Genomic DNA, 13,595 nt, shown 5'->3' on the forward strand with positions numbered 1-13,595 from the left:
CATTCTTGTGTTTCTATTTTGCAATGTTATTCTTTGTCCTTTGGAAACTAGCATTGGTTTTGTACTGTACCATATACAAAAAAAGAGTTTCTCATTATTTTGTAATGAATACTAGAAATCAATGATCTCTGAAATCAATAGATCAGTGTGCAAATTAGAAAAACTCTCAAGTATGGTGAAGTTGTCATTTTTAGGTACAAATATATATTATCAATAATAATAATAGAAGGAAGGAGGACAGGAAGGAAGGAAGGAAGGAAGGAAGGAAGGGAAAGAAAGAAAGAGAAAGGAAGGAAGGAAGGAAGGAAGGAAGGAAGGAAGGAAGGAAGGAAGGAAGGAAGGAAGGAAGGAAGGAAGGAAGGAAGGAAGGAAGGAAGGAAGGAAGGAAGGAAGGAAGGGAAAGAAAGAAAAAGAAAGAAAGGAAGGAAGGAAGAAAGGGAAAGAAAGAAAGAAAGAAAGAAAGAAAAAGAAAAAGAAAGAAAGAAAGAAAGAAAAGAAAAAAGAAAAGAAAGAAAAGAAAGAAAGAAAGAAGGAAAAAAGAAAGAAAGAAAGAAAAAGAAAGAAAGAAAGAAAAAAAGAAAAGAAAGAAAAAGAAAAAGAAAGAGAAAGAAAGAAAAGAAAAAAGAAAAGAAAGAAAAGAAAGAAAGAAAAAAGAAAGAAAGAAAGAAAAAAGAAAAGGAAGGAAGGAAGGAAGGAAAGAAGGAAGGAAGGAAGGAAGGAAGGAAGGAAGGAAGGAAGGAAGGAAGGAAAGGAAGGAAGGAAGGAAGGAAGGAAGGAAGGAAGGAAGGAAGGAAGGAAGGAAGGAAGGAAAGGAAGGAAGGAAGGAAGGAAGGAAGGAAGGAAGGAAGGAAGGAAGGAAGGAAGGAAGGAAGGAAGGAAGGAAGGAAGGAAGGAAAGGAAGGAAGGAAGGAAGGAAGGAAGGAAGGAAGGAAGGAAGGAAGGAAGGAAGGAAGGAAGGAAGGAAGGAAGGAAGGAAGGAAGGAAGGAAGGAAGGAAGGAAGGAAGGAAGGAAGTCTGTGTTGTTCTATCTGTGAATAACTTTCACGTTGTACACACCTCTTAGTTTAAGCAAGTTCTGTGAGCGCGTGAGCTTTCATCAACTGTTCTCCGTTCTCCAGTTCCTGAAGAAGAGACCGAGAAGTGGTAAATCCACTCAGGAGGCAGTATAGTCAAACTTCACATGTGAAAAGGATGCTCAGATGAAATAAATACAAAGTCACTCCTAGTAGCCATAGAAGAGTAGAATTTCATTAAAACCTGTAAATCCTGTATAGTTCCTTTCTTCTCCCCGCTGACAGAAGTGCAAAACCCAGATTTTCATGATTGTTATGGCTGCTTTGAGTTCCACTTCCCATTTACTCCTCCTGCAAATCAGACAGTTTATCCAAATAGCCAACCTCACAAATTCGCTGTCAGGGCCCTAAGTGCACTCACCTGCCCCAGAAGTTTAGCCTGGCATGTCCAAGACAAGCTGATAAGATCTGTTTTGAAGAAAGACCTGGAAAAAGCATCAACAAGGCTTCTTCCCATGGGACCTCCTTTAAAGCTGAAGCTCTCCCTCTTGAACTGGACACATACAAGTCCATGGGACCTGGTGGGGTGCACCTACAAGTGCAGTGGGAACTGGCTAATGTTGTTCTGATGCCACTTTTGATTGTCTTTGAAATGTTGCGGTGATCTGGGGAGGTTCCTGAGCATTGGAAGAAGGCAAATGTCACTCATCATCAAGGAGGGCAAGAAGGAGGACCCCAGGAATGACAAGGCAGTCAGCCTCATGTCGATCCCTGGGAAGGTGATGGAGCAAATAATCATCTTGGAAACCATTTCAAAACACATTAAGGGAAAGAAGGTGACTGGGAATAGCGAGCACGGATTTATGAAAGGGAAATTATGCTTAACTGACCTGATAGTCTCCTATGGTGTGGTGACTGGCTCGGTGGATGAGGGAAGAACAGTTGGTGTTTATCTTGACTTCAGTTAGTCTTTCAACACAGTCTCCTGTAACATTCTCATAGACAAACTGATGAGGTACAGATCAGATAAGTGGACAATGAAGTGGGTTGGAAATTGGCTCAACATCTGGGCCCAGAGGGTTGTGATCAGTGGCACAAAGTCCAGCAGAAAGCAGTCGCTAGTGGAGTATCCCAGGGGTTGACACTGGGTCCAATACTGTTTAAATTCTTTACTAATGACCTAGATGAAGGGACAAAGTGCACCCTCAGCAAGTTTGCAGATGATATAAAACTGGGAGGAGTGGTTGATACGCCAGATAGTTGTGCTGCCATTCAGAGGGACCTCAACAGGCTGGAGAAATGGGCAGACAGCAACTTTATGAAGTTCAATGAAGGGAAATGCCAAGTCCTATATCTAGGGAGGAACAGCCCCGTGCACCAGTACTATACACTCCAGGAGCTGCCTGGATGCAAAGCAGCTTTGCAAAAAAGACCCAGGGGTCTTGGTGAACAAGAAGTTGACCATGAGCCAGCAGTGTGCCCTTGTTGCAAAGATGCTTTATGGTGTTCTGGGCTGCACAGGGAGGAGTGTTGCCAGCAGGCTGAAGGAGGTGATCCTTCCCCTCTGCTCAGCCCTGGTGAGGCCACATCTGGAGTGCTGGGTCCAGTTCTGGGCTCCCCAGTACAAGGGAGAGAGAGAGGCATACTGGAGCAAGTCCAGCAAAGGGCCACTAAGATGATTAAGGGCTTGGAGCATCTGACATAGGAGGAGAGGCTAAGAGAGCTGGGATTGTTTAGCCTTGAGCAGAGGGAGGCTCAGGAGGATCTTATCAAAGCACATAAATACCTGGTGGGAGGGAGTAAAGAAGATGGAGTCAGATTCTTCTCAGCAGTATTCAGTGACAAAACAAGAGGCAATGGGCACAAATTGAACTACAAGAATTTTGTTTAAACATAAGAAAAAGGTTGTTTGCTTTTTATTTGAAGGGTGACCAAGCACTGGCACAGGTTGCCCTGAGAAGCTATGGAGTCCCCATCTGTGGAGGTATTCAAAACCCCCACTGGACACAGCCCTGAGCAACCCGCTCTACAACTAGAGCAGGCGGGTTGGACTATTCTGCTTTGAGCAGGCGGGTTGGACTAGGCAATCCCCAGAGATGCTTTCCAACCTCAGCAATTTTGCAATTCTGTGATGCCTCCTCAGTGGCTGTTACAGGACCCTTTGACAACGTCTTTTCCAAGACACAAAGGAAAAAGAAAATAAGCAACATCAGCATACAGATGTTAGCAGTAAACAACTGTACCCTGGGACGCCCGGAGATCTAAACTGATCTTCATTGTTTCAGAGCTTAAAAAGAGCAAACTAAAAAACATGTGCTATGTAGCACCAGTCTGTAACTGAAAGACTGGGAAACTCTTCTTTGCAGTGCAGTCTGACAGTAATGTGACCATCAGTAGCTTTCTGCCATTGCAAGGCTGTATTGAAAAGCAAGGTACACAGGGAACCTCAGGAATCTGATTTACTTCTTTGCTCCCCTAAAGTTACCTTAGGTAAACCAATACCTTGAGTGAAGTAGAATACTAAAACCAAACAAAGATCCCCCCCCGTTCCTAAATAAACTGAAAATAAAGCTCTAATTGCAGAGAAATAATTTACTGCCAAGCAGAATGTCACAAAACAGGATTGGTATGACTAGAAGATATGTCAGAACTGAATTTCAGAAAAGGATGTAATTTCTTTCTGAATCTCATGAAAAAGATCAAAACATCTTCATCATAAGTGCTATAAGTACCTTTAATTCAACCTGTATGCTGAACTATGGAAACGGCCAGGAATATTTAGCTGTGGCTAGCATATTGTTCCTTTCTTGCCCCCTCCTTAAACACTGTGCTCTCTCCACAGTCCAGTCGTCCAGCATAAACTAGTTTTCTCTCTCAAAACCTAACTCAAATTCACTATTCTCATATGTTCATAAAAGTTCTTAAACATACATTTGCACAGGATCCTCTCACCTGCTTACGAAAGACAGCTGCTTCCCAGCATTAAAATAAGAAGATAACTGAAATACTGGGAAAGCACATTCCTCTCATTTATCCAGAATGTGTTATATTGTTTACCTAATTAAATCGTCATTTCCTTTGGACAAGACACACGTGCAGAGCAGCATGCAAATTCGGTTTCCAAAGAAAGACTGAAAAATGCCCAACAGAAACAAGTCACGCACACAGCTCAGGGTGCGGGGGATCCCTGAGTCGGCCTTTACCTTCAATACCTGCAAAGCTTCCTGGGCTAGATCATGAACAACGTTTTGATAGCTACACAAACAATTTCAAACAAGGATATATTGTTATCTATTCATGAAGCCGTTGCTGCAGCTGGATTAATTTCAGACTCCATCTGATCTGCAACCCTGCTAGAGAGCCACTGCAGCAACCCTCAGCCTGATGCTATGAAGCACTGAGGAGCCAATCCTACTCCCATTGAAAGAAATGGAAAAATGCCCATTTACTGCAGTAAAATAGATAAGATCCTAAGTTTCAGTGCTTCCAACACTATTGTCACTCAGTGACATCATACCTTGAAAATGTCCTTTATATAAGTAACAGGAATTTTCAAAAGAAAACAAAAAACCAAACCCTCAAACACAAATAAAATGCTTGATGCATTACCTGAAAACCTGGTTGCACATGGAGCAGAGCTGACATTGCTACTCTTAAAATGACTAGACCTTTCCTCTAGCAGCGTAATGTCAGCATCGCCACAGCTCCCTTTGAGCAGGAGATTTTCATTTACTTACCTTTGCTCTGACAAATATCTTTCCTACTGACAAATCATAGGCCTTTATTATCTTCCTGTTGGCTTAAAAAATAAAATAGATTGTTTGAAACACTTCCAGTTCTGTGCGTACATCAAGAACAGAGCTCACTCTTAACACAGAGCCACCTGCTGACAGCCAAGTATATTCATTTTAAATCCTTAAAATCAGAACTGGTTGGTGTTTGTGTCACATGTTGATAATTAGAAAATAATGGATAGAAAACATGTAAGTCAATTTTAACCAACAGAAACCTTTTACTCCTACCCACGTTGAATTTGGACTGCTGTCTCTGTTTCCCAGAAAACAACAGGTTTTGGCAATTTTTTTCTGGCTCTTTATCTGTATCAAAGGGCTTTGAGGGAGAGAAGTTAAAAAGCAGGTCACTAAAAACAAACATAAGAATGCAGCAACCCTGTTGAGCCTTTAAACATTTGTAAATCTGCACAGCTACTACATGCGATATTTGAGAGAGATGCCTTTTGGCAGTTACCAACACTTTTGGATTTTAATTTCAGAGGTGGGCAAATTTCCGTTCGCCTCAGTTCTGTTTGGCAGTGAAATGAGCTGCCAGAGCCAGAGGGCAAACAGCACGGTGTGACACAGCATCTCTCTGGCCAGTGTCCGGATCAAGAACGATCGATGGAGCGGCTGGCTCTGAAAGACATGTTCAGTCTGGAAGTTTTAAACCGGCCTGTTTTCAGTCTGCTCTGGCTCATGCACCTGGGGACATTTCAGATGCCATCACCTGTGCACGCCTGAGAGGCTATGACAAAACACTTGCGTTCAATCCCTTTTTAAAGCAAACAGCCAGTGCACGTGCTGGTGTATTAGGTAGCAAGGACACGTGATGGCTTAAGGCCATGCAAAAGCAGAATATTTTCTGCAAATCCTGATGACTGTGTTTGTTTATTTCTGCTTAGTGTTGTATGAAGAAATGGGGGGGTGCATACACAAGACCCTTAGGTATCCGTTTATTTCCTTCTCGGGGTTGTAGAGAAGCAATCTAACAAAATCTGGTGCGGTTATTGACGTAGCAACATTTGATCCCTTTCTGCTCTTGTGGTCCTGAAATGCCTCCGGTGTGACCAGCAGACGGCTGCTGCCTGGGGCTGCACCTGGCTGTCCTGCCATCCTTGCAGCTCAGGGCTTGTGGAGCTGTAACTTGCCCTAACTTGAGTCCTGCCCATACCCAAAAAACCCCTTTCCTCCAGGCTAACTCAGCCGGCCTGGCTTGCCGATAGAGGGCAGTCCTACCTTGGGATGGGCTCCTGTGCCCATGCACTCGGGCCCAGGCGTGCCTGTGCTGCCTGCTGGATGCACGCTGGCCGTACTGGAGTTCCCCCCAATCCGTCCCAGTCAGGCGGCCAGGGCAAGCGACAGACTCCCTCTGCACCTCTGGCACTGCCGATGTGCTGCAACACAGGAGCACAAGAGCAGCACTTTACAACCTCACCCTATGGCTCTCCTTGAAAGGAATTAATTTCTGTGCATGCATCTGTGGTTAATGCTTGCATAGCCTCTGTCAGGCAACACGTAAGCACTGCATACCTAATGCTTCTGCGCTTTTAAGAGCACGTGTGTTAGGAGAGAAAGACTAAATACATCATCTAAGACAGAAAGGATTCATTCTAAGGGATCATGGGTCTACACGTACCCACTGTAAGAAGCAAAATGGACGTTTGGCACTGACAGGGAGGAGCCAGCATCACAGAAAGGAATGTGCTATGCAGAAAAGCCAATAAGATATTAATACAGTTAATACGTGGAAACAGGGTAAGGTGCTTCAGTTAGATCTGTGGAAATAACGTGAAATACGACCAATCTCTACGAGGTTGTCCCAGGGACAGCAACAAGTTTTAGACCAAAATGACAGATTGGCCTAATAAAGTGTGCCTCAAAGCAGAAGCAAGTAGGCAGCGTCTGGCAGGTGTCAGCAGGGGTGGCCAAAGCCTTTGCAAGACATCTGCAGCCAAGAGCCTTTGAGAATCCACCCTGAGAAGATCCAAGCTCTCAGGTCTGCACTCAGCCAAAACACGGCTTGCTCATCGACCTCCTGCAGCGGATGCAGCTCAGAAGGCAGCCAGAGCGCACATTTCAGCCGGATCCCTCATCCCTGTGCTTTCCCTAAAAATTGAACTTAACTGGCATAAAACTCATAGAGTTAAAACAGGCTGACCTTTTACCTTGGATATGCTTATGGCAGCATATTGTGCATATAAAAGTACAGCTTGTTCTCTCCCCCCGTAGTCCCCAAGAGTGACTACATCAGCATTGCTTTCTTCTTTCTCTAAAAAACAAACAAAAAAAACCAACCGCAAAACATTCAAAAATGATGAGCAGGCCAAAGTTTAGCTGAGAAAGTTGTTGAGACAGAGGCCTTGGCTAAGTGCCCTCAAAATCAATAGGAGTCTTTCCATGTACTTAATGGGCTTTGACTGAGCCCTAAGTGAAGGGGGCAGGGGGGGATCTGTGCTGATTACCCACTGACAAAGAAGTGTTTGAAATAACCTGCTGCCATCTGTCTTTGTTTTGCTAACCCACTCAGCTGGGCCTGACTGGAAAATCCATCAGATGAACAGGGAATTAATTATCGCAAGAACGATCCATTTGCATTTCTCACCTTCTGCAAGAACTACCCCCATTGACCATGTGGGAGATCTCCTTGCATAATTACAACAAACCACCATGAAGTTAAGAGGCTACAGCTGTTACATACGTATGTATATATGTCACGCAAGTTATAAAAAGAAGTAGGTTTCTTCAGTCTCAAAGAGCTGCTATGAGATTTCTGTTGTATTCAGAGAGGCCAATAACATTATCTAGGTTTGGGGGCAGAAAGGAGTTTAAGTCTCTCTTAATAAAAGATTGGTAACATTTCATGTGATTGCTCAACTCCCTCCAACTATACGGACATGGAGCTGATTATAGGAATCTAATGCCATCACATGCAGTGTTATATGTGTATATGTCTACCTGGGAGAGAAAAAGGAATGACACCATGGAGACGAGAAAAGCTATGGAGGGCCAGATTACTGGATCCATTCTAACAGGAGGACAAATCCTCTTTTTAGAGTAACCACCCATAAGCAAGAGTACAGAAGCTTAGCAACAATCTGATAAATCAGTATTCGGTCAGTGTTGCAGAGGGAAGAGGGGATGCAGTTGAACACTTGTTTAGGGGACGTGAAGTCCATTTCTATGGGAAGGAGTGGCATGTGAAACACAGTCTGTGAGTCCAGTGACTCCGAGCCAGCGGGACACATATCTACGCAAAAGCATTTCAGCCATTTGCTCTCACTGCAAATACATAATTGTTTATCAGGCTCCTAACCTAGCTAAATAACTGGAAATATAACTTCTCTGGCAACTCTTCACCAGGCAATGATACCACACAGAAAAGTTACAGCTCTTCTTTCCATTTCCTCCAGACATAATTACTTCAACCTCATATTTATGTTATTCCCTCTACCAGTTGCTCAAGAGCGGGTTTTTTTTTTTCCATCAGAGAGCACTATCCTTTGCCTAGGGTGAAATACTCTCCTTCTAAGTGAATGTGTTTTCCTGAGACCATCACAATTCATGATCAACCTAAGATGATCTGTAATAAATAGGTCTTCAGATCCCAAGGAATTACTTTGGGTTCAGTTGCACAAAAAATGGGCACACGTACAATTGAGGCCCACAGAATGTTTTGAGGTATCTTCCCAAAGCATCCAGAAGATTTTACTGACTCTGACTCCAAAGAAATCACTTCCTAGTTTCAGGCTTGCAGAAGACCTAAGCAGTAGTTATAATTTTCTCAGCATACTACATTTTACAGACAAAATGAAGTTTGGGTATAACTTTACAGGAGTTCAGTGGCATTTCGGAAGAGATTAATTTGTATGACATGCTTGTCCAAAGGTGACAAAACAATGATAAAGTGTTTAACCTTGGTGACTCACGTGGAAGAAGCCTGTGATCTCTGCTGTGTGAACATAGCTGTAACTGCGTTTTTTGAGCCTCATGGAAGCCAGCAGAATGACCGACATCCAGACTCACGCCTGCTCTTTGGCTCCAAAGTTACTGTGCAATAAGGCGTCACAGGAACAGAGTCACTCTCAGTCACTTGTCATGGGAACGCGGGTGAATATGACAGTGGATTTTCCAGCTCTGGGTGTGTTTTAAGAGCTCTCTTATCAGGTCTGCAGTGGTAGTAATACGCCCCTAGTATCTGTCAGAAAGAGAATGGCTCAAATCTGACCATGAGATAAGGCTGGCAGCCCCATATCCTCCTCAACATATTCCACTTGCTTCATTTCAGCAACTAAGCAAGACTGGGCCAGGTGCTACTTGAATGGCAGACCACCAGGAAAACATGTCCAGTTGGAGCAAAGTGATAAGCAGCATGATTTCTCAAGAATCATCCAGACTTACTATCAATGCTCACCTGCTCTAGCCTCACCATAAGTGAAAGGGTATAGTAACTTTGTGCTCTGAAGTGTCTTGAGGTGGGAGAGGACAAGGACTTTGGAGCCGAGGTGACCGGGTGCAGCAAGCTGCAGCTGAGCGGTGGTAGAAAGCGAGGGGTAAATAGCGAGGCTCAGTCGTTAGGATCTGGGAACTACTGCCCTTACGGCACAAACCCATTCCCCTCCTTCTGCAGTCTGACCCACCTCAAGGCAGGCCTGAGGGAAAACAGTGGGTGTTGGGGTGCACCACAGACCAAACCAACGGCTAACAACTACTACTATCCCTAAGGGATTATAAAAGACAGCTACACACATATGAAAGTAGTCACAGTGTAAAAAAAAAAAAAAAAAAAGACCTGTTAGAGTCTGAAGGCTGACTGTGGATATTTTGCAGGGATGGGTACAGAGGCAGGCCAGCTCTGGTCAGAAGGCATTTAGCTCCTAAGTCAGGCTTGGACTCCAAACTAGGTCTGAGAGTCACTTGAGTTTGAGAGCTCCTGCAGCTTACCAAGAGCCTTTTTATCCAGAGAGAGAAAGTACCTGAGCAGAATCTAAAAGCAGTAAGTCATAACAATATTTTTCTCAGTCTGTTTCAATCTGTGGTCCCTAAAAATTTCCTAGTGGAGCTGCTTTGGAAATTTCACATGCTCATAGATTACTGTGCAGCATCTACGAATCTAGTCCCTGTTTGTGCATCCCTTAAAAATGACTGATCAAGCTCAGAGGTCAACACACCACGGGCTGAAACGCATTGATTCAAATGCAGTGGGACCCCCCGGAAGGTCACCCATTAAGCTGTCTGACTACTACTGCCTTAGTCTTTATGTTTTGGACAAAACCAAAATACAATAATTGTTATTTTTAATTAAACTTCGAAAGCATGCCATATAAGACATAAACTAGAGATACTCCTTGTCCAAGAAGATTTTTAAAATCTACTTTTTTAATTAATTAGTGCAGCTACCAAAGAAGCGTGAGCTCACAGGTCAGTAGTTCTGGGGGTCAGTAGTTCTGGAGTGTTGCCTGGAAACTGAAGCTCTTCAAGATCTGCTATAAAATCAAAACATTGCTGTGCAGCTATGGGACAACTCTACACTTGATAGCCTCTCATTTTGTGGCGAAAAGCCCCATAAAATAAAACGTAAATGCTTATAAAATAAAAAGTCATATTTCTTTCTGAATAATATTTTCTTTTCTTCTTGTAGGGAGTATCACTAAACAATAATAAACTGTAAAGATGTTAGAAACAAAAAAAAATTAACAGTGATTTAGTTTTATTTGGAGCTTATATGTTTTTGAAGGTGCAACTTTTGAAATGTAAAATAGATGATTTCCGATTACCCTTGGCATGATCAGAATAAACAAATACTAATTTTCCAGTACATTATCTTCAATAATGAATCTCATGGGCAACATTTCTGCTTTTCATTACTGAGGTCACAATGTAACTCTGAATAAGTCAGCTTTCAGCTAAATGCTGCCCACAAATATCTGCAATTCATTCACAGGTACAGTATTGCAAAGGGGGTAAATGAGGGCAAAGCCTGACCTTCTGATTTTAATATAACTATAAAACACCTAAATTTAAATTTGCGTTCAAAGAATTTCACACCACTGAAATACTCTTGGCAGGGTATTTTTTCCCATGTATACAGCATGTGCCTATCCATCAACACTGTCTTGATCCTATTGTTAAAATCATTGAAAACCAAAAAGAACAAAATAAAACAAAATACCCACCCATGAAATCTCATAATAAAGAACATTTTTCTGGGCCAGATGGTTCACTGCAGTGAACGGTTAGTCTTTTCTTCAAACAGGGCTTTCAACATCGAAATCTTTGCCAGTCACAGAACCATTTCCAGACAGTTACAGAGGATTTCGATTAGTACCAAAAAATATTCCCAGCTGCTTCTGCATAGCCTTGCAGAGCAGCGAGGTCACCTTCAGGAGGAGCCTCATCCCCTCCTGTACAGCTAATAAAAACATTCAGTGGCTCCTGCAAAGCTGTCAGGCATTATAAAATACAATTTCATTAACAAAGATTCTGAAAAAGACAGAAAACAATAAAAAGCAGCCCCATGAGATCTTTTACTCCACTGTCTTATTTCAAAATAATCAGCTGTATCCAAGCCTTCTGTGATGGATGCTTGTCTAATTTGCTCTTAACTTTCAGTGATGGTGCAGAAGTGCTTAACACAAATATGAAGAATGAACAACCAAATCTTTAACATGAACAGCCTGACAGAAATAAAGCAGAACCAGAGGCAGTGGAGATAGAAATCTGCTGAATAGTAAAAGCAGTTTAGAAACAAATATTGTTACTTTAAGGACACAGTGAAGAATAGAAAGTTGGGTCTCTATGGAAGGGATAAGAAATAATTAAATTTACTTAGGGGTGATCACAAAAGTGGTTCTAACAGAAATCAGGATCAGACTTAGCCGAAAACAGGAAAGGGCAGAAAGGCTGAACAGAAGGTCAGCTTTTGCACATCTAAGCCAACCCTTGTCATCTGTTACCTTTGCTGCTAACGCTGCTGTAAGCACATCTGTTCATTTCTTGCACTCCCCTCTTAGGTCAAGGGAGGCAAGGTACAGAAGCACTTTATTCTGCATTAATCTCGCTCGTGTAATTTGTCAGAGCTTTGAGAAATAGAAGGAATGTCCAAATTGGTCCTTGGTGTCCTGATTTGTCCTTTGTGTCATTTGAACACCAGCCCAAGCAATGTTTGTGTCCCACTGACTTCGCATCTTCAGTAAGCAACTGATCCCAGCACCTAACAGTCACCTTAGAGTTGAAATGTTTCTTAATGGACAACTTAATTCTCCTTTCCTACAGTTAAGCCCCTGTAGGCATAAAGAAAATTTTATTCCATTCCTCTTCACAGAGTTCTCTAAAATCATTGAAGCCTGTAATTCATGTTTCCACCCAATCTTCCTATTTCCCGAACTACACAGCCCATACACCATGTTTTCCGGATCTCTGATCATTCCCGCTTTCCTCTGGGTTTGTTCCAATTTGTCAACTTTTTTCTTGAAGGATGGTAAGGAAAACCTGGCCTGATACTGCACGCTCACCGACGTGAAGTTGCATGCAAAACTACTTCAAGTGCCTTCTCCTCCCTGTTAAACGTGCCATGTGCAGAGTTTTTTCCATAGCAATATGACCCCTGTCAGGAGTGACTTAAGCAAACTTGTTTGACTTGAACTGCAGTGGAGAAGCAAGACGTATGGAGTCCGTCACTGCACCTCAGCAAAGGGGCAGTAAGATAGTAATTTAGTAAGAGGGATTAACACAGTTGCTTATTTAACTCCACCTCTAGTGTTCACTCCCTTCAACACCGGCTACGTACTTCGTCCCCTGCATGATTAATGTTTTCAGTGATAACTGAAGCAAAATGTTGCTAAATATTCTGGCTTCCTCACCTCAACCTACAGTTCATTTTCCCTCCCTGTAAAAGAGTGGGATGATTCTGCCTCTTACAGCTGGTATCCTTATACTGAATGTTATCTTGTCACATCCATTTTTAATGAGATCTCATTTTTTGCCTTGGCCTGCCAGATTTGGCTCCTGCTACTGTTTTATATTCTTCCTCAGTAGGTTCTGCGCACATCTCATCTGTACACTGTCTTGCTGGTGTTCAAAGACACTTCTTTGCTGAGATGCCCAGCTCCCAGGTCAGTGATTTTACCCATCTGATGGCTTTACTGCAGCTTGCGCAGAAAAAAGGGAGTGTTACTGCAGCTTGTGAAACTACAGGTCATACCCTCCTCTCCTTACAGATCACGACAGACTTCAAAAGGACGTGTTTTTCCTGTTACTCTTAAGTCCACAGCTGTGTTTGTATTAGTTACGACAGCTGCCATGCAAGTTGAAGCAGTAATGCCACTGGAGGAGCGTGTCCTTGCAAAACACGCTGTCCCGGCCTTAGAGCTCTGGCAGGCCTTGCACCGGGTGTGTCACCTCGGGGGGCTGCTTGGCAGGGGCGGCACTGGTCGGATGTCTCTGCAGAGATCTCCGGGAAGAGGCACGTCACCGGAGAACAGCTAAGCTTCTGCAAGACCAAAATTTCCACCTCCTCCAGACATTTGTGCCCTAGCCTGTTTGGAAAAATCCTTAAAGTTACTGCAATTTCTATATGGTTTCTAAGGGCACTCTCCTTTCTCTTCCACAGGCAGAGGTAGGAAGAGACAGACCATCTGACAAAACATCTTCTCCTTCTCCCCTATTTTCTCCCTCCACAGCAGGAAAAGCTGCAGTATGTACACAAGTTTTTTGACAGTAGAGAAACACTTGGTAAGAATTCCTTACTAATGTGCCACTTTGCATAAATAACTTCAGCTGTGGCCCACAATCAACCACAAGGTACAAA

The sequence above is a fragment of the Platalea leucorodia genome (assembly GCF_965183815.1).
Source record: "Platalea leucorodia genome assembly, chromosome: 1".
Classification (NCBI taxonomy): Eukaryota; Metazoa; Chordata; class Aves; order Pelecaniformes; family Threskiornithidae; genus Platalea; species Platalea leucorodia.